The sequence below is a fragment of the Chroicocephalus ridibundus genome, chromosome 3 (genome assembly GCF_963924245.1).
Source record: "Chroicocephalus ridibundus chromosome 3, bChrRid1.1, whole genome shotgun sequence".
In the NCBI taxonomy this organism is placed as follows: domain Eukaryota; kingdom Metazoa; phylum Chordata; class Aves; order Charadriiformes; family Laridae; genus Chroicocephalus; species Chroicocephalus ridibundus.
Genome location: NC_086286.1, coordinates 19,305,138 through 19,332,992, shown reverse-complemented (window position 1 = coordinate 19,332,992; position 27,855 = coordinate 19,305,138). Strand labels below are relative to the sequence as shown.

General features: G+C 40.8%; 1 long non-coding RNA gene across 3 annotated transcripts in view; it reads right to left on the bottom strand.

Moving 5' to 3' along the window:
* Positions 1-971: 971 nt before the first annotated feature.
* Positions 972-27,855, bottom strand: part of LOC134513792 (uncharacterized) — a 114,397-nt gene continuing 87,513 nt past the window's right edge. For 2 of the 3 annotated variants that reach the window (XR_010070510.1, XR_010070512.1), the window contains exons 3-4: positions 20,938-21,031; positions 13,409-15,363 (exon numbers count right to left, since the gene is read on the bottom strand). This is a non-coding gene — a long non-coding RNA (uncharacterized LOC134513792). Of the gene's footprint in view, positions 1,163-13,408; positions 15,364-20,937; positions 21,032-27,855 lie in introns of those variants that run through there. The other variant, XR_010070511.1, reaches the window with a different exon arrangement.

The following is a 27,855-nucleotide window of genomic DNA, read 5'->3' as shown; positions in this document are numbered from 1 at the left end:
CCTGTTTGCCCAAACGTGTCAGTCGTGCAGCCAGGTGGGTCCTGAGCCATCGGAAGGATCAATTCCCTCTCTCACGTCAGACCAGCCCAGTGCACTCCTCTTCTCACAGAGCTCTGAGACTTGGGATTGGGGATGAAATACTGACAGGAGCTGCTGAAAACTTTTCAGGGCTTCCAAGGCCAAATTTTCGTAGGAAGAGGACAAAATAATTCGTCAGCATGACATTGCATAATATTGTGTAACGGTCTTTGGAAATAATCCTCCTCTCGGCCCTGAATGATGTGGTTGCTGATGTGTTTGGTGATAATCGCATCTTTCTGTGGACAGCTCTGGCAACAGCCACACTGCCACCTCTTCTAACCAGCACATCAGGCCATCCTGCTGATTTCTGGGGTATTACTTCTTCTGTCATCTCTCTTTCCCCTCCTGTCTCCCCAAATAGAACCATGGCCATAACCGTGTCCCGCACCAACAAGACATCTATGGCTTTTCTGGTGCCAACTGGCAGCAGTTTCCTCCTCAATTTGTAATTGCTCATCCTTTAGCTGACTAAGGACCTCAGGCAAAACACCAAAGCCCGACGGAAGCAGCTTCCTTGGACACCAGCCGGCTTGTTCTCCTTGCCACCACGCTGGCATGACCCCTCGCCACTTGTTTTGAGTTGAACGGGAGCCCCAGGGTTGCTCCCGCCATTGCAGCCCCAATCCAGGCATGTGCCCATGCAGACTCAGGAGATCAGCGCGGTCCCCTCCATCAGCTTCGATGACAAACTCACCAAGTGGAGTGATGGTCTTGCCTGCGGAGCTCCGCTTCCCATCTGCTGGAATGGCTGACGGCACCACTCCCAATTTCCAAGGGGCTGTGCTTTTAAGCAACTCTACCTTTCATTGTAATATCTTCTATTTCATTTAAGACTTAGGAAATGACACTGGTGTGGTAGGTGGTGAGCAGAGGCAGAAAAGATGGGCAGGACTTCATAACCTTTGGACTTCTTTCAGATTTGCAAGCTGATGAAAAACCCAGGGGAGCTTTTCCGATATTGTTTTCATACTCCGTGTAGCTGGAAAAGTGAAATTCTTCTGAATGAGCAAGATGAGGAAAATACTTAGCTCTGACGATGCTGGGAAAACTCTGGGGTTATTTTTGTCCACACATATAATTTCTGTCCAGAAGAAAAAAAATAAATTGCCTCAAGTGTTCTGAGTATGTGAGTTTCTTATCTTCTATTAGAAAACATAAGGACTGGCAGGAGAAAGCAGACTTTCTTCATTAGGTGCCAGAATATTTAACATAGGTTCCTCAATATTGGAAAAAGTAGTCAGAAGAAAAACAAGAAAAGTCATTATCTGTTTTTTTTCCCCTTTTAATAACCTTTTCAGTAGCACAATGCATTCAAAGCGAGGCACATTCCCCTCAGTGCAATATGGTCTCAAGACATGATTTAGATGGAAAATTTAAGTAAGATTAATGCAATTTATTATCCGCCAGGATATCCCTACAAACCACATTGCTTGGCTGAATTTTTGATTCTCAATCTAATATTTCAGATGAGATTTCCAGACGGGTGTCTTATTCCTCTATTAGTTTAGTGAGGGTGATATAGAGTTTGTAAAACAGGAGAGGTTAAGCTAGTTTTAACACTTGATTAATCATTTAAATTACTTTGTTACTGTTTGAATCCATTGACTTTTGTTTACCAAGCAACTCCCTGAAACCCAAAGCCAACAAAAACAGCAGGCAGCTTTCCAAGTTGTTAATTTATTCAATGAGTTCTTCAAAGGATTTCTAAAAGGGGAAAAAAGGAGCAAATTTATAGTTGCATTGAAAGGGTAGAGTAATTCCTGTTCATTGCTTGCTAAAAATGTCTAGGTTTTTATGACTCAGAAAAAAAGCCAATATTCAAATATGCTGGCCAGCTCCTGGAGACATATATTTTTTAAGCAAATCAACCAAGTACTTAATAGAGCCTGACTGCGTGTTCGTGCAAATACTGATTGAAAGAAAATCAACTTGTGTGACAAGACACACTTTTCTCTGCTTTTTATGTGCGACTGTGACTCCGTCTGAAGTGAGATTCTGTTCCCCCGAAAGAAAATGTGAGCACTTTCAGCGGCAGCAGGATCAGGCCCGTAGGAAGTCAAGTCAAGAGCACAAGGACAAAGCTTTTTCAAAAGCAAGTATGAATGGGTGATTAAAAAGCCCCTTCAGCTACACAATGTACATGTGTACAGTTTGCAATTGTCCACTGGGGAAAGGAAAAAAAAATAATCCCAAGCCCTAAATCATGAAAAAAAGGCTAGCTTTCTATTCTGCATATTACAAAGTTCGAGTTTGGTAAATTGATTACAATTTCTTTACAGAGACCTATCAGGAATAAACCACTAAGTCTTAGACATAAATTTGAATTCCAGAGTCTCCAGCTAACCCAGCTCATAAATGAATTCCTAAATGCTGACTGTGCCAGAAGACCCAGCACTGCAAAACCACTTGGCAGAAGCCATTAGTTTCAATGAGATGAACTGCTCTATTTAGCTCTCATTCAAAACTTTACAGAAATGCCAGATTTACATAAACACAGGTTTCCTTGAATTTCCAGGGCTTTGATTAACTGGTAGATGAGGGTGTCTTACAAATATAGATTTGTATGCAGAGTTCAGCTCAGAAAGCATGAGAGACTGGAAACGGACTATAGGCTTTTCTTTCTTTCTTACTTTTTTCTCTTCCTGACCTAACAGAAAGCAGGAAAACTCCTTTAGAATATTTTGGAGCTGAGGCTTTAATAATTAATAATTATTCTGTGGTTTAGTGCTGTTGTAGATCATTTTACTGTCATTTATATCATTGTGTGTTAAGCTTTTTATGACAGATTAATATCCTTCAGCTTTTATAGTATGATTTTAAAGTCTTGAAGCAATGAAAGACTAAAAGAAAAAGAAAAAAACCACCCCTGCATTTTTCTATCTTAAAAAAAAATTCAATTATTGTGGAAGCTATTAAAGGCAAAGGCTACCTCTTTTGTCAAGGGACAACATCTGAATTTTGCTATTTCTTCTTCTATTTACCCGCACTTTTTGTGACCCACCCATCAGTCAATCAGGTTGAGACCAGCAATGTTTTTTGATACATTTGAATTTATGGTCGTGCTGGTTAGCTGAGGAGAAGTTTGGGGTTTTTTTGGTGTGCATTCTAGGTTTAGGGCCAGGTTATGGACCAATGCCTTTTATGGCCTCAATGTAGCAGCACTACAGGTTAGAAGATCAAGTCTCTCTCTCTCTCTCCTCTCCTCTCTCATTTTTTCCTTCCACCAGCAAATGTTCCTAAAAAACTCGTAACCTCTATACTACTATGGTGATCATCATAAATCTATGAATAAATGGCATTGCTAGCGAGAGTGCAAGAACTGCACAGATAATAACATGCAACTATGGTTTATTAACCTTAAACCCTCTTAAATCAGTCATAGAACCATAGCAGCCAAGAAAACTATTGTGGTCAAACGCCATGAACTCTAGGTTGCTTTTAACACTAGGAATATTTCCCCTCCTCTCCAGCTTTTCTACAATATCTCTGTTCCCGACCAGAGTTTTTATAATAAAAATTATAGTTTATGTGCATGTTTTTTGGTTAGACTCCGAGAGTCTGATTCAGCATATTTTTTTTTTTCTTCGCTTTTTTAAAAAAAAAAATCGTTGGCTGTGTGGGTGCTGAGCCACGGAGCCTGTGTGTGGCCCCGCGGCTTGGCGCCCACACAGTGGAGTCCTGCTACAGCTGGCAAAAACTGCTGGGATTTCATAGCTGTAAAGCACTACGTTAGGCCTTTGGCATTACCCCACCCTTCCTGAGCGCTGCCTTTGAATAAGCCCGTATCCTTTGGCCATCTATGGATTACGGGCTTTCCACTGTATTCTGTTTGGCCAGTGAATGAAAAAGGTTACTGAAGCCTGTACGTGCAGAAATAAACGTGGCTCAAGCTTTTCATTGAGAATTCCCCTCGTTTACCATTGGCTTTTCCTATGGGACTTGCTACCAAGAAGCTGAGTTTGGGTATAAGGCATTGTTGTGTTGAGAGAGGTTAATTCAGCCAGCGAGAAGAATGCCACCGGAAAATGTAACCAAAGCAAGCAAAGCGAAATCAAAGCAAATCCAAAGGCAAAACTAAAGAGCATTAAATTAACGAAACTATGCAGAAGATGTTAAGATGTTGAAGACCTAAAAGGAACTGAGTCCAGCCCTCAAACTTAGGTAACAACAAATGATAGTGCTGAAAATGAGAGCTGTAATGTGAGGATTTCAGGAACTCCAGAAATGAGCTGAGCAGTTTGATCTCAAACAGGATGGAAATGTAGTGTTTATAGAGCACTTAGAGCCATGACATGTATTGGGGTACAAAATCTGTGTTTCAAATATTCAGACTTCAGGTTGGGATAAACATTGTATCGAGTATGAACTTCAATTTGAGTATTTAAACTATAAGGTCCTCTTTACCAAAGACTAACTGGAGAAACAGGAAAAAAAAATCCCTAAAACCCAAACCCCAAAGATAATTTACTACCGTTGTACTATTTCTCCTTACAGAAAAATGTAACAGGAAGAAACCACTGAAACATAGTTTAGGTCTGAAGAACCGTGTTTCTTGAGTATCTGTAAATCTATGAACATCCTGCTGCTTTGACGGGTTTCTGTGAGCCCTAAAGCTTTGGTGAAAGGCCACACACAGATCACAGCCCATACAGGAGGAACCCTGATCTCTCATTTGGCGTGGCACAGAGGCCGTCTGTCCATTTGGGAGTCGGTGTCTGAAATCCAGCAGCAAACCTTGTCTTTCATAAGACAAATGGATCATCTTCTTCTAGAACATGGTCAGAACAAGTGTCCTGTTTCTATAGCCAATGGGCTGGTGTGTAGAGAACCCAAACAGATTAGGGGACCTCCAATGGAGTGCTTTCCTCCCCTGGATAAAACACTGTGCCTCCTATAGCCCCCGAGAGCAACCTCAACAAAGATGCTGAGATTTGTGGTAACAGTGAGAGGGTTGGGAGTTCAAGAGCCAGGCTGATCTAGGGGCCAAAGAGTGAGGGTGTGTAAGGGGAAAGCCTAAGCCCTGCTCCGAGAGCTGACTACATGTTTTCGAGTGACTGTTTCACCTACGCTGAACTACTACAGGTATGCTTGTGAGCATTTCAGTCCTTTATTAGTTGGCCAAATTACTCTCTGCATTGTGGAAGCAATGAGTCTTGAGAGGTTCTTTGGGAGGAATTTGAGAAAAGGAGTAAGTCATGTTCTCTGCTGAGCAGAAACATGTGGGATATAGTCTTCACATTATATAGCATATCATCTATACCATCCACAAATAGCATAGATAATGCCGACACAGAATAGCTTTAATTTTCTTGACAAGGATTTTGTGTCGCCCCAGGGTTAGGATGTTTACAGGAGGCTTGCACAGGGTGGAAGGAGTGGTTTATATACGGTTTCTTACGTTTGCGGAGAGGTGCTGGTGACAACAGGTTATTCTTACAGTGCAAGAGCACCAAACCTGGTTGCATACGTGTTAGGGGCAGGTACGCAAGCACAGAGGCACACGCATACGCACAGATGGGGTGCGTTATCAGTGGGGTGTGTTGGAGATAGACCCGTGGGATCCAGCTCACTGTTTAAGAGAGGGGCAGGGATGTTTTCACACGTAAAGCACACTAAACAAAAAATGCTTCAATAAAATTCACACATAACTCGGTGCATTTAGAAAAGGTTCCTAACAAAAAAAAAAAAAAAGAAAAAAAAAGAAAAAAAAAGAAAAAGAAAAGGAAAAGCATCATTATCAGTTTTTCTTGCCCATTTGAGTATGTGAGGAATTCTGCCAAGAATTTTTATTTCAGATAACAGATTCCAAGCTCCCATTATCAGTGTGGAGGAATTAATACCCTCTGTTCATATTTTTGCCAAGACCAAATGTGGAAAATGCTCAAGCCACACCTGTTTCGGTTCTACAACACATAAACTTCTGCTTGCCAGCTCTCTAGCTGATAAAATTAGTTAGGGGATTTCTGATCCTATTTTTTTTCTATTTTGTTTTCTTTTCAAGACAGTTACAGAACAGCAGTAGCAAGAGTATGTGGTTAGCTCATAGGGATGTGAGAGGAAAAGCAGAAACACTCTAAATCTCCAGCAGTAGCTACACAGAGGAAGATCTGGCTCTAATATTGAATGCTAGCAAATGCGAGGGTGCTGTGCTGTTCCACGGGCATCGGTGAGGAGATGTGAGGTTACGCTGCCAAACCAAGCGGGTTTACTCAATTCTTCTTTGAGGTACTGTCTGATAGGGCTCAGCACAGCACTTGGGACTGTCCATATTGTAAAGTAGGACAGAGAAGGAGAGGAGGTTTTTTGAAAGAAAGGGTCTTAATCGGTTTAATGCTCAGTGGAAGAGACTGCAAGGGAAACCGATGGCAATATTCATTTCAGTGCCCCTCTTTCTCCTCAGGAATGCAAGCCTGAATTTAAAAATTACCCTGTTATGATACCCCCAGGCCCTTGTATCAGTTAAGTGGAGAATCACCCCATTAGCACCTCGGAATGATGCTCAACACTCGGCCAACTAGCCAGTCACTGACCTTGTGTGCTCCCAGTGACCAAGTAAAATCCCCCTGGTCACCGGATCTGAACAAACTCTGTGCTGTACTACGTAACAATCAGAACTTCCCTTGTCCTCCCCTTAAACCTTTATCTACAATGTACACTCTGTCTAAAATTTAAGCTACAAAGCAAGATTTTTATGCAGCTACTTTTTCAGTTACCTGTAATTGTTTTCACCTTCTTTCCACAGATTTCCTGGTTTTAGCTTAGAATAACAAAATCTGGTTAAAAATGCACTGAAATGCATAACTTCAAGGAGCTATATTAACTAATGAATTAAATTTCATCTATATCACACCAACACAATAGATTACAAAGCCAGCATTTCTGCTACAGAAGTGATGAATAAAAATAGTTTCAGAGAAAGAAATAATTTTCTTGGGAAAAAATTGGTTTTACTTTTGAAATTGCTGTCTTTCATTTGCTACTCTAGGTCTGGTGGAAATACTCAGCTCTCTTTCACTTTAGTTTATACTCACATTGTTCTCACCAATTTTCACAATGCTGATGTGGTTTACCTTCTCCTATGGGAGGGACCTTTTACAATCTTAAAGTAAAAACACAAGATCCCTCTTTCTCTCCTCCCCCCAATAATTTTTCATTTTGTTTGCACTGTAATTAACAATAAAAATAATGAAAGAAGCTCATAATTCGCAGGTTACACAGAACTGTTAAACAGAGATCTACTTCAAGGTGTTTCATGAAAGACGTATATTCTTTCACGAAAGAAGTCTGCTTATTGTGAAACACTGGATAAAAACTAGGAAGTATCAGTACAATGGTATTGTAGTGGCAAAGGAGACATATTTTTGCAGAATGATTTTCAAATGCCATTGGCGTCTGAATTTAGGAAGTTCAGTTTTAAGGAAGAATAGCTCTAAGAGTCAAACCCAAACCAATTTGTGTTCTTTAATGTTTATTCCACAAACTAGCAGGTTTTCCCTTTTTTTTTTTTCCTTTGAGAAACTGAATCCCAGTGTTTCTTCAATATCATAGAATCACAGAATCATAGAATGTGTTGGGTTGGAAGGAACCTCTAAAGGTCATCTAGTCCAACCCCCCTGCAGTAAGCAGGGAATATCTCCCCAGAATATTTCATTTGGACACATCCAAAGGAGAGTTTAATTGCCATTGCAGGCTAATGAATTTGAGGCTGTGTGAGTGACATTGTTTGCAGATACTTAAACTATATACACATCTGGATAGTTCTTTTTCCTGAAAAACAAAGATTTCTGCAGCCAGTCATGTCTCCTGACCAATCCAAAGAGGAGTTTAGAGCACCTAGCCTCTCTGTCCATGCCCATTTGATGATGACTGCTTTTTTGGGCCCTGATGCTTAGTTGGCTCTTTACACCATTCAGTACCTTACATGCTGCATTATAGTGTGTAATTTTTGAAAGTCTGAATGTCATGTAGTAGTAGTCAAAAACCTTAAAAATTGTCTGTTACATATATGCAGTCACCTTTATCAAGCAAGTTTATAATCTCACCAGAGGATGAAATCAGATCTGTCCAAGGAGACTGATTGTTCATAAAACAATGTTGACTAGCATTATTTCTTTTCCAGTCCTTTACTTCTTCTTTGATTATATCTTGTGTCAGTTTTATTCCTGGTTCTGCAATTGGAAACCCACAATAACAGTGCTATAATGTTTCACAAATCTGCTCATGGTCAGCTCTCCTGTTGATTCAAACTGTGAGCTTTTCTATCTTCCTTTTTTTTTTTCTTTTCCTTACCCCACTTCCCCCCAAATAGGCAGAAAACATTTAAGTCACCCAAGTAATTTAAGAGTCCTGTTAAACAATGCATGTAGAACCAAAGGCATTGACAGCTGAGTTATGGTAGCATGACAATTTACCACCCAACCCTTGACAAGCTATCTGTGCCGGGTGTCTGTGCATTGCGGCCATGATGGGGCTATCCTGAGGTTCAATTTACACCACACGAGTAGGATGAGCTCTCAGCTCAAGCATTCAAAGGTAGTTACAGTCCTTTGGCTGTGGAGTGCCAACTTCTTATGGTGTTGCCTTGGCATTGTGTTGAATCTCCAACAAGGAGTCACTTCTAAAAATGAGGCACAGGCTCCTAAGTCCCTTAGGTTCATTAAAAGTGTTCCCACTGTCTCTTTCAATGATCCAAACACACACACACGAGCACATGCACACACATGTATATATTCTTGTTTCCATTGCCAATCAGTCACTCTGTATAGCATAAAGCTCTGTTAGCCTTCTGTACACAACAGGTATGTCTATAGCCCAGCAAAGCGTGCACTACACTGACTGCACAACCAGATGGTTTCCAGAGCTCTTCTGCATATGCACCATGTTTATCAGAACTGTGAAAATCACAGTGGTACCTTTTTTTTTTCTTTTCCGTTTTCCTTCTTTTCCAGCTATTTATGCAAACAACATTTTGAAAAACACACAGAAAACTATTCTTTCCTGGCAACAGTGGGACTTTCTTTTTTTATTTGCTATTGGTTCAGGAATGCTTTTGCACTTAACACCTCCATGAACTTTTTTTGTGACAGAGTATCTCATCTGGAAGGTCCATTCAGAGGTGGCTGGCTAGCGTGCCAAATGCAGGCTCCAAACCCTATCTTCCCCAGGTGCTAAATTACCTTTCCTGATAGGCTGAGTTAAATCTGGGGAGATGTTTGGATTAGGTTTGAATGGTACACTCAGATCCCAGCCATTCCTTCTTCCGGACACCCAATAGCCCTGTGAATATTCCAAACTGATAATGTCAGTCTTGAAAGGGAGTTGGTCTGAGAAAGCACTTTTCACTGCATTTTTCCTGAGCAGAGATCAAATGTGGATGTTCTAGGGGAAAAATAAAGAGCAGAGAACCATGTGGAGAGTCAGGGTTGTGGTTGTGGATGCACTCTCCCCCACAGCTGCCAGCGGTGTGCTCACCTGCTAGGATAGGGTAACATGTCAGCATTCACTTGAGTGCGGTCTTTGCTCTGGCACTTCATATACAACTTTTTATGACTTCCAAGGGGCACCTCACGGCCCAAGATGCAGCACACAGGGGTCCAGCAATACTCCAGCAGACCACGCTCCTTGGAGAGGATGGGCTGGCAGTGGTTGTGGGCATGGGGAGACTGGGAAGGGAAGAGTCAGCCTGCTCTAGCAATGGTAGGAGAGTTGGAGAATGAGAATGCTTTAGCTTTTCTTTAATTGATTAGAGGACTAAAGGTGGCTGGTTTTGGAGACGATGCTATTTGGCCCTCCTTGTCTGAAGAGCGTTGCCTCATTAAGAGGGAATTGTCTTGCACTTGACAAGAAACTCTACAATGAAAATGAAAATTGCAGGGATCTCAAATTTGAGTCATATCTGGTGTGTGGGTGTGTTAACCTGTCTGCACATAAACCATGACACAATGTATTGCGAGCATCATGACAGGCTCAAGAAAATTGCGTCACGGGGATGCAGAAACAGACACCGTGGGTGAGAACCAAGGTGCCTTCAGCTCCTTCGTAATGGCCAGATACAGATGTCTAAGGGAGAGCACCAGCACACGTAACACTGTGTCTCCTGTGGGGCTTCTTCCCACCACCAGTGATCCCAGATCAGGCCCTCCCTGAGCCTGCTACGTTATCCTCCTGTGAGCCAGAGCCCTGGGCTGGCTGGGCTCCCTCTAGCCTTAGTCACTCACTAGTAAGGTGTGGTGCAACGCTGGTTGAGCTCAGCCAGGATACTTCTAGCTTCAGGAGCTCTGGCAGCATAGGGGTGAGGCGACCCAGCTGTTCGCCCCTTGCACTACCCCTGTTCTCTGCCCCAGCCCATGCAGCCAGCGCTGCTGTCCTTCCCCTCTCTCTGCTTCCCATTGCTGAGCATAGCACGGCACAACCGCCGCCTCAGGCCAAACCTTGTGCCAGTTGCCTTGCCCTTGGGCAGTGAGTGACGAAGACATCACCAGAACCCAGCATGTCTTGGTGGGAAGAGATGCGGGTGTTGCCCCTGAAACAATAACCCATCACCAGGTACCTGGGTATTTGCCTTAATTCTCTTTGCAAAAAGGAGACTGTTTTGCTTTTATTCTTTGTGTTTTGTGCTCTGATATAGATGTATTTCTCCGGAAAAGCTCCTGTGCATCAGGATTTCTGTTTTCATTTATGATCTTAAGGGAAAACATCTGTTGCTGTTGCTCCCTTACCATTTGTCTTCAGCTTTTCTTGTGACTGTTGTTTTACTTGTGATATCATGATTCTTTTTGTACCCTCACTATCTTTCTACACTGTATCTCCCCGTCCCTGTGACAGGTCACTTGCTGATGTCAGTGTTTTCCAGGACAAACTCTCATTCTTAATTTTTAGGAGGTGTTTAAGCTAATGTCTTGTCTGTTACTGCTCTTGGGACTTTTAATGTTCTATTCTCTTTTTCTAGAGTAATTTTTCCCATCTGAAATAGTCACAGGGAGATAATCTGCCTCAAAATTTGAATCTTCTCATTTTTCTCTACAATGGACAATTGCTGGACTTTCTCCGGCTTGGTTTTTAGGTTTTTTTTTAGCTGTATTATTAGTGCCTTGATGCCATTTGTTGACGGCTGTTGTAGGGAAATATTCATCTTTCAGGCCCAGATTCATCTGATTTATGCTGCTTCTCTAAGTGCTTTGTAAATCTCCTATAAAGCCAGTGAAGAGACAATGAAGACAACTGAGATATTAAGTGAGTGAAATTGTCCTCACTGCTCTTTTGACTAAACCGTCACCAAATTACATAGTGACACTGTAGCACAACTGTGCTCCTAACTGAGGCAATTCAGGAAAAGGGTTACAGTTAGATGGGTAGCAGTCAAACCACAGAAGGAAGATATAACCCGTAACAAGAGTGCTACTGAGGGCCTGATCAGCACAATATCCCAACAGAATACCTCTTCCATGTTTTATTCCCTAAAGGAAAAGAAGGGAAATGTCAGAGAGCATAAAATCATCAGTGACAGCAGCTTGAGTCAATCCTGTGTTACCTTTAAATGGCTCTTTCTTTGAAATGAAACAGTGAATTCAATCCAATTCCTTGACACCTTAACTGCTACCACTGAGACCTGAACAAGCCATGCGCACTGAAATATTACCTGGACTTTCAGTGACTGATAGAGAAACTGATTTCTTTTCCAAGTATGTTATGAAGGACTTAATATAATTAAGATAGAATTGCCAGGCACATCTGTCAGTGCACAACAAAGTCTGATTCCCTTGGAACAAGATTGAGTATAATCTGAAGAATAATGTGAGCAAGCACGGTACTTCTCTATCCCAGATAATAAAATATAGGAATTTGGTTTCAGGAAATGTAATGCAACCTTTTTAGGTGCACAGGCCTTAGCTGAGTATAAACAAAAAGACATGTTGTTTGGAATAGGCAATACTGATATCATAAATCTTTCCAAGATCAAGAGTAATGAAAACAAGATCTTCCAAGACAGCTCATCCACTGGTCTCTGCATATCCCACATTCCCTTGAACTATCTACTCTTCTCTAAAATTAAAAAGGATGCTTGTCCTCTTCTGATTACAATGTGCTTATATAAGGCTCAATTTACAAACTGTGTTATACCTGTCCTACAGGGGGAATTGCCAAGTGTCACACTGCAGCGGCCTTTCACCTCTGGATGAGCTGTAGGATAAGATTTGGATTTTGGCTTTGAAACTGAGCAAAGGTTTCACATGGGGTTTGAATTCCATCATGCTCAGCTCTCAGGGGCTCTTTTCCTGTGAGATCAAATGCCTTGCAGGGCTGGTTCTTGTGTTATTTCCATCACTAGATGCTGCCTGCACTCCGCAGGCTCCCTCTAGCTTTGCATTCCACCCTGGATTCAAAGGAAAGGAGTAGATCCTGATCTAGAAATGCCCATGTCAGCCTCTTCTCCCTAAAGTAATGGGGAGAAAAGAATGACAGATGCTACTGCTGACACCCAAGGCAGTCTCTGATCCTAGTATATAAAACGTTTCCCAGTAGTTCTAGGGATCTCCCACAGACTTTTAAAGAGTGTTTTCAAAATTCAAGCATAAATTGTGAATGAAAATCCTTTTCTGGATTTCCTAGATACTCAGGAAACGGGGGAAAAAAATAATGTAAAGCTTTGATGGCCAGTTCTTTTCCCTCTTATAGTTTTGCAAAATTCCACCTGAGTGGTGCAAAACAAAAAAATCCTGATTTTATCAAAACAACCCTGTGAAACTCTTCTAAAGGATTTAAAAGTCTTTAGAGGATAGAGATGCCTGCATCTACTCAAAGAGCTCCAGTTGAGGTAAAGACATAGATTTTGTGTTGTGGAAACTCAAGCCAAGTAGTGAATGATGAAAAAACCCCTCATTTAATTTCTTGGCTTCTGCAGTCTTATCAGAGTGTTCTGCCCAGCAGAACTGAGCCCTGTGAAAAATGTATATCCCCAAGTTCAAATGTGCAGCGTAAAACAATATCTAAAAGAAGTTAATTCCATTGCTTGTTTCTTAAATAGTTTTCAGTGCGAGAGATGGTTTTATAATCATGTGTCTATGATCAGAGACTTTTGGATAGACACCAAATCAAAACATCAGCAAAGAGAATGGGGTGATGTGGAAAACTGATTTATTCATTCATAGTCAATAAAGTAAGCATGCAGTAGCTGGATTGTAAATAGCACCGTGGAGAAGATTTATAAGTCTTAACATCGGGAGACAGGTTTATCCCAGTTAAAAGCACATTTTAACTGGAAGAACTCTTCACCGTGTTTATAAAATGAGGCCTTGGGTGCAAGATGAAACCTTAGGCCTGTGTGAATTCGGAATGGGCAAAATATGTCATCTGCAACCATGTTTTTAATCTCTAAAGTAGAAAGTTATAATTGATATGAAAATGTAAAGAAAATAAAAATAAAAATTGTAAGCAAAATAAAACTAGGCCTCAGCAGCAGCAGGTACTGTGCTTAAAACTTCCCTTTGCTCCAGATTGCTGTGTTTATAAATCAAAATTATATGTCCAGTGGGGAAAAGGGAAGTAAAACTGTTTCCAAAGAAAAAAGGACAAGTGATTCATTTCTGTTAAAATCATAATTGAAAATACAGAACGTAGAAATGCTCTGGGTTTACTCTTATTTTTATTTGTAACATTTGCTTTGTTGCAGACAACACGACCAAGAGACTGAAAAAGAATCTATTTACCACTATAAATCTTTCAACTATTTGAAAAATAATACACATTGCAGGCTTTCTGCACCCTATAAAGTAGAGCTTCGTCTTTACCAGGGATAAATGCACTTCCTTCGATTTCCTGATAGAACAGGCGACTCCAGTATTTCATTTATTAAACAAAAAAAATCTTTATTGACTGTAGTGTATAAACAATTCTGAAGAAACCCTAGTGAAATCTAATGAGGTATTTCCCTTTGCAGCATGACAAGGTTCAAATATGTGCATATGTGCAGTAAGGAAAATAAAATTGACTCTGACAATCAGATACCCCAGTGAGCTTCTATCTTTGCAACAAATGTGCTCTAAATTCCAATGTGCTTTGACAATCACCATTTATTTCAATGCATCCTCCCTAGACACTAATTCTTATGGGCCAAATCCCTGTCTTATGAAAGTCAGAAGGGAGTTTTGCCACAGGTATCAGTGTTGGAAAGATTTGATCTGAACTACGTTTAAAAGCAATCAGATGGATGCAAAATGAAAGGAAATGAATGCGTTTACTCCTTGAAGTTCCAAGGACATGGAAAAAGCATACAAGTCTGGTATTTTTATTTTGAAGCTGACAGAATATCAATAGCCCTTTACAACTTAGCAAGATGCCTCTTCAAGGCCTTCACAGGCCATTTAGGGGTGCAATTGTCTGTCTTCCAGTGCAATGAGTCAAATCTGTCTCCCTAGGTACACTATGCCCTTCTGATAGCAAAATATTATTCCCAGGAGCTCATCTGCACTAGAGACTCTCATAGGGTATCGGGCAGCCATAGAATTGAGACACTTGGATTCAAAGATGTGGTGCGAACATAGTCCATTGCACCAAGAGGTGGATAGATCTCCTTGCTGGATAGAAAAACTTCAAAGCAAGAGGAGGGCAGAAGTGGTGTGGGCACCTCTGTGCACAGGAAGGACAATCCTAATAGAGGGGTTCCAGGGTACATGTGAAATGAATCCTTTGGAAATTCAGTCACTTATATGACAGAAGTTATTGATAATTAATGTTAACAAGGAGATAAGGACAATTATATAATCATAGGTTAATTTTTTAAAATTGTTTTTTAACATGTTGAAAATAAATATAGACTCAGATGTTAAACTCTTTTAAGCATTTAAGGTAGATATCACTTGTCTTCTGAGATGGGTGGGAGGCTGTGTACATCAGCAAGCTTAGGTCATGGGGTGAAGATAAAGACTAAGCAACCAGATTAATGCCACCTAACCAGTCACCGTATAACTGTGGGAAGTCATGTCATGAAGGAAAAAAAATATCTAACATACCTTCAACTCCCAGTCATTTTGCCTTCCAGGATCAACCCGTCACTTCTTCCATGTGACTTCCATGATTGGTCACAGCTCAGCACCGCAGGACAAATTTTGGACATTCCCAGTCAGCTCAGAGAACAAACAACACACAAAGTAATTGTGAGGAAACTGTGATCTCCCTTCAGGCAATTCCACAAATTGAACAAACAAGAAAAGAAAAACTGCTCACTGTAAAATGGTCACATAATCCTGGAGAAGAGTCAATTTCAAACAAGAGAAACCTGGATACCTGTGAAGACATAAAAATAGAGAAAAATCAGTTCCTGCCTTTTAAAATACAGAAAAGGGGCTTGAGCAGCACTTGAAATGCAGTGGTTTGCTTTTGATGCCAATTTCATGGTTCTCATCAAATCTGAAGTGACGGTCAATGTGTCTACTGTCTCTGAGGTGCTAAGACAACATGTGAAAGGAAAGTGTGACAATAAAGGAGGAAAGTCTCCCTTCCTCAGAAACTGTGCTGCATCTTCAGTTGAGGCCTTATCTAGTTTTGTTTCTATTCCATCTGTTCCTCAAAAAGATTGGTGGCAAGGTGTGACTCCAAGGAAGATTTGTACTCCTCTAGCTTTTGGTTTTATTCTTTATATTTTAACATGGGCAAAGAGAAGACTTTGTGTGGCATAGCTCCAATATGCTTTGTAAATACACTTGTCTGGAGCTGTAAAGTTGGATGAGGGCTTCTGCTGTAATTTCTGCAATGGTGCTTTCTCACCCAGCAGAATACCACGTGCTGCACTGTTGGTCCCCTACGCTTATTTCTGACTAGCTGCGTAATTACTACATGACTGACAACACTTCCCATTTCCTAGAACTGCTCCAATTATGAGTAATTTCCTTTTTATAAAATAAGGAATATAACTTGTAAAACTTTCATCAGGTTGCTACCACCTACCAGGCGAACAGGACCTCATTAAATGGGAGCTCAGGACTACATCAGTTCCTTGTTGGTGCGTGCAAGTTGCTAAAAATCTTTGTGGGTGAGGTCTGGTTACTCAGACTGACTTTTACTGTGCGATTCACAAAGACATATCAATGAGTGTGCTGTGGATCAGGATGCACTCAGCAGGTGTGACATTAGAGAAGCTTTCCAGAGAGATAAACAAATAAAAATACTTCATTTTTTCACATATTTAAAGCACAGATGAGGAACTGAGTGACAAAAAGATTGCGTGACTTAGCCAAGGTCATACAGGAAGACTGTGTCAGTGCTGGAAACTGCAAAATTTCCAGCTCCCAGCTAGCTCCTTAATTATTTGATCATCTTCTGCCACAATAGGAAGATTACTGAGAGTGCAGCCATTCCTCAAATAATTGCTGGGAATCTTGAAAGATTTTTCCAGGTACTCATAAATACATTATGAAAGTGTCAATTTTTAAAAGATGTCATAAGCATTGCCTCCTAATCTGTATTTCTTCCTCATTGTGTTCAAGTGACCTAATTTTGTAAAGGTATTGAAACTGCACATCAAAACCCATGGGTGGGCACCCAAACACCCTGGAACACCGCCTTTAATATGTTTGGATTGTCCTCTGTAGACAATAATTCCTGTCGTCAAAAAAATGTGGTTTGGTTTTTATTTATGCTTAGCAAAAAACCCAAGACATATGTTATTTCTCATCTTCTAATTTAGTAAACAAACCACTCATAAAATGAGAGACTGAGGCACTTCTCATGAGCTTTGTAGGTGAAGCAGATAACGCAGACTCCTACCTTAGCCAGCCTTTATGTTATATGTTACTTTGCATTTCCTTTTCAGTGTTGCCACCATTATTTTTGCTTTGCTTTAACATCATTAGTTATGGTTCTCAAAGATGAATCCACTCCAAATGTACTTGGCGTGGCTATGTTTAACATTTGTCAGTGGTTTCAATAGATTTGAAGTAGGTTCAAGTACCATAAACCAGAATGGGTCAGTAGACCATCCAGCCTGACTTTCTGTGCAGCCCAGACCATACAATTTCACCAACTAGGTCAGCAATCCCTAAAGTTTTCAAATTAACTAAATATATATATATATATTTTTTTTTTTTTTTTTGTAAACCAAACAAAGCCCCGCAGAGGTAGCCTTCTAGTCAACTACCCTACCCTATCAAGTTGTCTCTTGCTTTGCCTTTTAGTTTTATAGTTATCTTTGCAATGAAACAGCATTAATAAACAACGCACAAAGGCAGGAGAGTATCAGTCGAAAAAGGGTCACTCGCAGTAGGATTGTGATATATGATACTCCCAAAAAAAGTCAAAGCGATTTGGGCAAAAAATGGTATGATGAATTACAGGAAATAGTAAATTACAGAAAAGTGTATTCTTTGCTACTTTTTCATAAATCCCTTGAAACTATTGTCATGAGATGATGATTAGAAATTTCAGTAACACGGTGGTAGAAACAGTCTGACCCGAGAGACTGTATTTTTAGTTTTGTCTGCAAAACTTCCGTCATTGTATGTGTGAAAAGAGCAGGAAAGCATATATATATGAATTACCATTAATCCATGCAAACAATGAATAATTTTATATATCCTAATTTATCTTCAGATAAATTATTTGTAAATTACAAGCCAGATCCATGGAGCTGCTCTCACTTAGAGATCAAATCTGGCCTCCTATTTTCATTATAAACCACAATTATAGATAGCTGAAAAAAAATTGTGTAAATAATTTACTTTCTTATCATTTCCCTTCAATCTGCAAATGTTTCCTTGAACGCAGTTTTGTTATGTAAGTGCTCTTAGGATCTTGGCAATCTAAGTACAGTTACCAACCCAGATTTCTACAGTGCTGTCAATCCAGTCTCTCCTAACTTACTATTCTTTTACCTACTGTTGAGACCACTTGTAAAATAAAGGTTTACAGTTCAGCATTTCTTTACATGACCTACTACGCAGAAATGGACTTAACTAGGTAAGACCTTACATTGCTATTGATGTCTTACATGCAAGATTGCTGTGTTTTATCTATTTACTTGGCATGAAATCCATTTGCTTCCCTCACTGAGAAGCTCCTATCAGAAAGGAGCCTTCTGGGTGCAAGTAGATTCCTCATTTTCCCTCTGTTTATTTTTGTCCATCAGGATTTTATACAATGCCCACTGAGACTGACAGAAAGACAGCTATTGACTAAATGGTCTTTCTGTCATGCTGCAGGAAAATGAGGAAGGCATATTGATTTTTCGGTTTGCTGTTAAGGCACATTTTGAAATTCTGTGGTTTTGGCTGACACTATAGACTTGGCAGGGGCTTAAACCTGCCAGATTAAAATCTAAAATTTGCCACTTCCCCAACTCACTGCTGTTCATTGCTCATACCAGGAGTGCTGTGGTTCTCTGACACGGCAGCCGTCAGCCACCCGAGGCAGATTTTCAGCTGCTGCCACGGCTCCACTGGACCCAGCCCGCTGTGTGTCTGCCTTACAGCCTCCAACCCCAGTTACATTGCATTCAAATGGTGGGAGCAAGTGTGTGGTCTGTCACAGACAAATTCTCCTTTTGTAAGGGAAGAGATCTCTGGTATTTCTCACAGAAAGTTTCCAACTAGCTCCTAGCTTCTCCCAAAACATTTTCCTTCGCTGGCTCTGGGGTTTAATGACTGAGCACATGACGATGTTCACATTGACATTACCAAATCTAAGTGCCAGTGCTGGGATCCTGGAAGAGGTTAATGGGAATTATGCCCCGAACCCCTACTCCAGTGAGACATGACCACGTAACTTTCATTCCTACAGCAATCTCACCTCAATTCCATGTGTGTCAGTCATAGACAACAAAACCTCAAATCCAGCATTTCACTCAAGCTTATGCTTAACTTATAATTATATGAGTGTTCTGATTGCAGCCCCTGCCATAACTCAGGACTCTCATATCAACTGGCATTTTAAATGCACTGGTGAGACGGGTCCTAATTTCAAAGCCAGGCAAGCAAAGAAATTAGAAGTACGGTTTTCACAAATGCTTCTGCTGGCTCCCTTGAAAATTACGCTACTTGCATGCATGTCTAAATAAGGATTAAGGTGGGTTGCTACAGGCACCCAAATTTGGAGATGTTGGCCTAAATGACTTGGATAAGGAGAAGTGTTTTTTACATGAGGTGTTAAATAAAACCCTTAAGTTCCAATAAATAAATACAGCTATTTAGGAAGTGGTGACAATGTGCAATCTGCAAAAACGGGAAGCCTAGGAGGTGCTGTGGTAATAATGCAGTTACTTGAAGCACATTTAAGATACAAATATCTCTGTGGTTTTTTATTTGCTTCCACTCTTTGAGTCATTCTGAGAAACTTCACAAAGCTGTGCACATTCCAGTTACGGCTGAAGCATGATGCACTCCTCACTGCACACAAAAAGCTTTACTCCAGAGAGCTACAGCGTGGGCTGAGAACAAGTCTTTTCCAGGCATTGGAAAAAGCAGATTTGAAGCACAATGTAATGGAGAACTCTGTTTCATGTGTATAAAAGAAGAAGAAGAAGAAAGGCAAATATTCTTGGCACAAAGAGACAATTAAAAAAATAGGGAAGTAGCTACTCTCAAGACTGAAGCATTTCTGTCATAACATGTGCTGCTGAAGTCACCAAAATGTTGTGGTGGTGGTGTGGCTTTGTCCTAGCTGGGGAGAGGTTGTTTTGATAGTAGTATTTTGAATATTTATTACAAAATCATAAACACAAATCCCTCAGAGGGTTTACCTGAACCAAAATTAGTTGATGAAGCAACAGTTCAAAACAATTTTGCATCCCCTTATTTTAAAATCAAGGAATGGATCCAATTAAATTAGTTTCCAGAAGCTACTTAGAATACAGTAGCACTGGAGTACAGTTCATTTTGCCCTACAAGTATCAAAGACAAGAGAAAAACAGATCCATATTTTCAAATAAAGCCAAACAGCAAAACAACAACCATGGTTCAGTTTATATTGCTTAAAGAAAGCTGATTTCTTTTTTTTTTTTTTTTTACTCTCGATGCTTTGTGAAGTGGTTATCTAGTGACCAGGATTGATAGATTATGGATGCAGATCTGCAGCTGTTCTCTGCACAAAATTAGCTGCCAAATGCTTCCTGATGCCTCAGTTTACTCACTCACGGAACAAAGTAAATAGCTATAAATTTACCCAAGAATCTTGAATGAAATTTTTAGCACAAGTAGAGACGCTCATGATCATTACTAAAAGACAGTGTTTTCTTTGTGGTTTACTGAGGTCCACAGGACTCTTCGAATTTAGTCAGAGTTTGCATTAGGGGTCTGTCCATGCCTGCTCCCATTCCTGTCAGTTATCCAGGCTTTTTCTAGCTTTCCCAAGAGAGGTTGCTAAACGTTGCCAACCAAGTCTGACTCTTCCCTCACTTTTCTATGAGCCATCCATCTTCCAGCAAGCTCCACGCTGATAGATCCCTGAGGTCGTGCATAACGCTAGAAAGAGTCCGAGGCTGCTGTGTAGATAGAGGAATCTGCCTGGGGAAGGCAGGGTGGCGTTATCGCAGGATGAGGGCCTCTCAGGTCATTTAAAAGACCAACTTGGGGGGATGCCTTTTACTCTAAAAGGAAATGCACTCTCTTGCATATGCAGACTAATATCCAAGTTTGCAGAGGAAGATCAATTCCCCGAAACGTTATTGGTAGCAGTGCTAAGAACCACACAATATTTCAGTGAAAACCCATGAAACTTCTTCAGATAACAAACCCCAAGCCTGATTTTAAATGCTTGCTGGGCCAGGCCCAAAAGCTGAAATAAAGACCTGACCCCTATCACACACACATGTGACCCATTCCTCTAACTGCTCATAGAGGAAAAGGAGGTACTGAGCACGTCAACACTTACCTAGGCTTGGAGGGAAGGGTGCTTTCCCATAATCAGAGGGAAGTGTTGGAATGTATTGTTGCTATGTTTTTTAAGACCTTTTGAAACTGTGGCCCTAAGGAAATGAGAAAATACAGAGGATGAGGTTACATTGTTATTATTATTTCACATTTTTTGAACACAGGATTATATGGCTGGATTCATATTATATTAGCTTTCTAAATCTTTAAAAACACAGGGCCTACAGTGCAGGTCCGATGCTTTATTCATTAAATTCATGTTTTTCTATTTAAAAAATCCTGCCTATCTAGCAAGCATTCCTTTCTTGCTCTCTGTCTCTCGCATACTCCTTGGAATATTCTTGTCTGAAAACAAGTGTGTGCAAACTTTCTGTTTCATAAGTAAAAGATTTGCTTTTTGGTAATAAATCAGTGTTTCCTGCTTTCCTTAATTTTAGACTTGATGCTGACAGCCACTCTCTGACCAAGTTCCCCGACACCCTCACACAATGAGGAGCCATTGCACAGTCTTAAAAACACGTGGGATCAGTCCCTTCAGACATGCAAGAAGCTATCCTGTTTTCCAGAGAAGTATTTTCCACACATGAATGCGTTTCCAGGTGCTTCAGGTAAAAGAGGTAAGCGAGACAACATTCATGTTTCCCCTGAGACAGGGAGCCTGATCCTGCACCCACATATAACGATTTACATGATTATCAAGCCTGTTGACTTCAGTGGAATTGTTCCTGATTTATGCAAGTCTCAAGAAGATCAGGTAAAGGCTCATTAGGTTTACTGCTCCCTAAATCCTAAAACAAGAAAGATTATGATATTGCTACCACAAGAAACAATCTGTTTGCCATGGTAACACTGCACCATCTCAGACCTTCTGGTGTGTTTTTCATGCAGATGTAAAAAGTTCCTAAACTGATTTCTGAAATAATATCTTCATATAAATATATATATATATTTAATTTGTTTAAAGTTTTTGTGTGTGTTGTATAGTGTATAGTACATAACAGAAAAGAGATGAAGAATTATCTCACTAATACTAATTAGCCAATTTGGCAGGGCTTTTCTTCAATGGAAGATGACTCACTCTATACTTGGTTGACTGCCTCATGGTATTTCTATGCTATTGTTGTATCTTCAGGTAGCTGCAGGGATAAATGGAAATGACAAGTAAAATGCATCAGATCTTTCTTCAGACATCAGGCCTAGCAATTGTTAGAGATGATCACTTGTCTGTTTTCGGTTGTACAGGCTCGTGTAGCCAGTAGCCTTGCCCCCTTGGATATCTCTTTTTCTCCCTTTCTCACTATTGTCTTATCCTCCTGACAGCTGTATTTGCCCTGATTTGATTCCTTTTCTCCCTTTTCCCAGTTGCCAGAGTTATGATAGCTCACCATCCACCCCAGCATAAACACATTTCCCCTTCAAAAATCACCCTTTTCCTGTCCCATTTTCATGGATGAGTAAGAGAGAGAGTGTGAACTAATTAACTTCTAACTGCCGTCACAGTATTTCCTCAACAATCCTTAGGCAACTGCTTTTCTAAAATACTGCAAATAGGAAAAGAAATCATTAGGATGTTTTTCTAGATTTCAAATAATTGCACAGTACTGCACATCCTGTTCAAAACGCCATAATAAGATACACTCTGTATTGCTGAAACACAAAAGACATGAGCAAATCAATGCTTCTGCCTAACAGAATTTCCTCCATAACACATGGGAAATTTCGCAACTTCCAGAGGAATCACTTCTCCACTCTACTGCCCCTTGAATATCTACTAAACAAACTCCTTAACTCATCATTTTGGTGTGAATGAAGAGGACAGCTGAGCAGCACTGGAGTGAAATGTTCTGCCAGGCACCCTTTACTCTGTGTCACAATGGCCTCTAGTGGATTAGCAGCAACTGACAGACAGCTCCATCATCCCCCCCCTCGGTGGCTGCCAGCTTCCCTGGGGGTTTGGCATGGCTACGGGGCCTGATGCACCCCCATGGGCCAGGGTCTGCTGCAGCTGCAGGGCCTGGGCCAGGGCCTGGGCTCGAACCTGGGTCATGGCCTGGGCCTGGGGCCTGAGCTTGGGCATCAGCCTGGGCCTGGGCCAAGGCCTGGTCACGGTGCCAGATACTCCCCCTTGAGTTGCTGTCCCACTTGGCTACTCGTTGACCCATTTTCCCTCTCAGCTGGCTCACAGGGCACCCCAGAAACCAGCCATGTATTTCCTTTATGGTTTCCTCTGGAGTAAAGGAAGGAAACCCTGCAGGCCCGTGCACCTGTTGTATTTATTGTCAGAGTTGCAGTGGGGATGAAACAGAAAGAAAATTACAAAGTCTGCTCCCAGATGGATATAGCATTAGCCTTTTGCTTTATCAATAGAGTTTCTTTTGGTTTCTTAGTAAAAAAGAACAAAGTTATTTCTAACAGGCTTATTTGGCTTTGACCTCCTGCTGGTTTTTAACTTGTCTAATGCAACTTCATTGGTATTGTTTTCTTTCTACTTGTTACAACAACGAGTAAAAATTGGAATAGATGAGGAAAAATTCAAAGGAGAAAGTGTTTTGAATGCAGAAAATGACTTTCACAATACTGCCTTTTAACGGTCCGCTGTTCGGTTTGTGTAATTTATGCTTCCTGCTTCATAAAATACACTGCCTTATCGCTGAAGGTTTTGTGCTGCTATTTGTCTGTTAATGGCATAGCAGTGAAAGCGTTGCCAGACACATTCATCTTGAAATTTTAACCGTTAATCTTTCTTTCAAGAGTCAGCATGGACTCCTTGTTTAATGGTGGATCACCCATCAGGGGAATATGTGAGCTAAAACGCAAGGACCAATAGTTCACCCATGGTGCAGTCAGCACCATCCCCAGATCCAGAGAGCTGCCATGAGAGCACCTGAGACTGGAAATAAACAAATGAGGTGTGTCTTATATGGATCAGGGAAAAGAATGGCAGCTTTTCAGAAAGAAAAGTCAAGTGAGCAAACCCCTGTCCATCAGGGTCCAACCTTATTAGCTACTGCAATGAGGGAGGTTTTTCTCCCCTCAAAGTGCAGTATGACATTCCAATGTACCTCATATACTTAGGTAGAACGAGAACAGAGAAACCCTGATTTTGTCAAAAAATGAATGTTTTGTCGCTAGCTTCAGTGAGATCTGGATTTTCCTGCTTCTTGAAGGCATGTATCAGTCATCTTCTTACAAAACAGCAATGTGTGTGATTGGGAGAGAGAGATAAATTGCTGCTTATGCAGCACTGTCTCCTTTCTTTGGGCAGAGGGGCTCGCAGCTTGTTCTTGAAGTCTTAATGTACAAGTAAAGATGGGGCATGGCCCTCTGAAGAAATACGTATGGTCCCTCCTACAGCACTTATCACAAAGATCAACACCATGGATCTCATACAGGGGAATCTACCATGCAACTGGAAGACGGAATAACCACCTCCTTTGGGAACTCCTGCAGCTTGCTGTTGTTTATACCTTTCAGGCATGCTCAGGTGAAGTTCAGTCTTACGCAAGGCCCTGTGCATTGTTCAGATTCAGGGCATTACCCACAGGAGAAGGCAAGCCCTTAAGGAAAAACAGTTTTCAGCTTGGCATCAGGAGCATGGAAGGACAAACAGTACACCAGCAATTACTCCTGTTCCATAGTGATGGAGGTGGGCACTGGGTAGGCAAGATGATTCCACTGCCTCTCGGCAGTTTCACTGGCTTATAAAAGGTGATTTTCATTCCCTTGCAACATGCTTAGGAGATGTAGGATCCAATATAAGCATTTGTAGGTTAAGCTAAGCACCTGACGTAAGAAACACCTTACAACAGGTACATTGATAGTGAACATTTTCATAGATGTAGGTCCTTGGGGAACTTGCACTAGCACATACGTTCTTTAGTTCCAGATATCCTGGGAATCGCCAGGAGCACATTATGGCCCTGGTGTGAGTCAGTGCATGGACGAGCGTTTGGACTTTGTCAAGAAGGCTGCCATGCAACACAACTCCTTTAGACACCTCAGATTCCTTGCAAATAAGAGAAGTTTAACTGCTTTTAGCAGTTACGCTCACACGTTTGGCTGATTTGCTATTGCGACAAGTTCTGTGCCCTGCTTTACTAAGGAAATAAAAAACCAAAGCCTTAATTTTCTATCAGAGGGCCTCCACAGCAAAAAGATAGAAGAGGAGAAATGGAAAACACACAACACAAAGGCAGGCTTGTGTCTTTGCTGAATATTTTCATTGTTTTCCCTGAGGGGTCAGTGGGTTTTTACACACAGCACTAGCACATTTCATTTTGACAACGAGTCAGACTTTCCAAGTCAGTACACCTTTCACAACACACTGCAAACTGTCAGTGTGGTAACTTCCTTAAGTTTAATGAAGTTACCTTATGAAATCTCTTGACAGAGCTGGCCAAAAACAAAAACAACCAACCAACCAACCAAAAAAAAAAAAGCATAAGGCTACTCAAAAAATAAGAGGAGTCCCCAGTGAAATGTGATACATGCAATCTGGAAAACCTCTGAGGGGAGAAGGAAGAGTTGTGTGCTGACAAATGGTGCAAACTTCTGGCTAAGATTAGATTTCTACAGGCCGGATTTAGATAACTGGCCCAATTTTCCAATGGACTGAATGCCTGCCGGCTCGCAGTATTGGCCGCGCAAGCCACAGGCAGATCATTAAGCTTGCAAAATCCAGGCACTAAGTTTGAGCCTGAATAAAGCTCCAGGGCCAATATCTTCTAAAAAACTCAAAAGACTATTGCCATTAGAAGTCAAAATATTTGGAAGGTCTTGTTGCACAGCCCAGCCTAGAGAACTGTTCCTAAGCACCCATTTTTTAAAATCTAAGTCAGTCTTCTTTTTTTTTTATGGTGGCCATATGATGAGCCTAGAGAGGTAGCTTACCCTTCACTGTACAGCTGAAGAAATTCCAGGATAACAGTCACCAAAATTAAGGCATGTCTGTCAGTGACTAAAAGCAGAGACACCCACTTAGACCAGATTAAAAAAACATATATAATTTAAGGATTAGCAGGCTAGCAGAGTTGGAATAATTTCAAGCTCTTTACTGGGCTCAGGAGGAAATCTCTTTTAATATTCTATTTAATTCAGAAGTAGTCAAGGATTAGTGGTTTCAGAGGAACAGGTCAATACTGATGCATGAAAACTCTGGGGAAGGTCAGCACTGTTTGTCCCGGGTGCTGTGGCAAGGAACAGGTATCGCATCTTTATCTGCGCTGTTTGAAGCCCAAAAGAGTATGTAACAGGAGAGGGTCCTTCTTGCTAGCTTTGTTTAAATGGGATCACTACTAACATACAGATGCCTACGCTGAGAAAATCTGCTGCCTCCTATTCAATGTTTTCTGGATGTTTTCTCCATTATGATCTATTTCAGTCCTCCTCTGTAACTTTTGTGTAGAGTTTTCCTACACAAAAGATCATCTGGGGAAATCCTTATTTTGATCATTGCAGGACTGATCCTGTGCCAGATCTCCTGTTGCCTTCAACAACAGCATGTCTGAGGCCCTGCTCATTAAAAGCTAGTTGAAAAATTTCAGTAAAAAGGAACTTTAAAACAAACAAACTCAGTCTTAGGAACAGTACTTGAGGTTGCAAGTAAGTGAAATATGTTTTTGGTTTTTTGGAGGTTTTTGTTTTGTTTTCAGTAATTGAAACAGCAGGTTTTGGTAGGCTGCGTTTTCTGTTCTTGGATTGTGAATGATTTTACTGAAATAAAAAAAAGTCCATATTTTTTTCAGAGGAAAAGAAATTCAATTTCCTGAACAGTTCTATAAATGATTGCAGATCCTGATCTGGGCTAGAGAAAAGCCCTTTGGACTAGTCAGGCACAGGCAGAGAACTGAGCCATCTTCCTGATAAAGTCTACTCAGATGTTGGCGTACGGTTTGTGTACTTGGAAACCAAGCAGGTCACACTCCCACACTCCCAAGCTTTTATGTACCAACAAGTGAAGCCAAGAATACCATGTTTCCCTTAAAAATATCATCCTTACTCTTAACTTCTCTTATTATAATAGCCACTAGGAGGAGAAAGAAGAGGTTAACAGATTAGCACATATCAAAAATGGCTTTTAAGAATAGATCACTGGGGCCCTGATACCGTGTTGCTGAAGGTAAAAGGAGCCCAACTGAGTAGGCTGAAGATTGCAGCATTAAAGTCATGATCACCAAAGCTGAATTTCACTGTGCTCAGGAGGCAGAGACTTTGTTAAATCTAGGGGAACAGGAAGGGGAAAGACACCAAAGAAATTCTTTAAGTTTCTGAGTAAGGTACAAGCATCGCTTTTCAACTCCGTGTTGCTTGAACCTATGCATTTATTTCACATGAAAGGAAAACTTCAGGGAAAAATAAGGTGAGGCAGCTTTCATATCTGCAAACTTTTGATGGCAGGTCTAGTTTTCAGCAGCTGCTGACTGAGGGGTTTTAAGTCCATTTTCAATTTCTAGGCACACATCTTCCTTTTGATCCTTTTCTACAGCTTGCTGATAACAACAGCATAGGCACTGAAAACTCCGAGGGGTTAGGGTGAATTCCCTTGGGAAGCAGTTAGTAAGCCGGCTTCAATGATGACATTTCTGTGAGCTACTCTGGTCTTCTGTGAGTAAAAGGAGTCACAATTTTGCTATTTAAGCAGCAATAAAAAGGATGCCTGTGTACCAGCTGGTTAATATTTGAATGATTAGACTCTGTATTTATCTCCTTTACTAAACCTGATCAGACCAAATATGATGATAAATAAACCCTGGTGAAATATTACCTCATTTGCTAAGAGCTTGTTTTAAGCATAGAAACAGCTTTGTTGAGTGCTTTTTAACCACAGAGCTAAATTCCAGTGCTATCAATATTTAAAAGAACTCTACATTCCCATTTTTTTAATTAATATCCTCTACTTTTCATGTTTACTTACATGGTA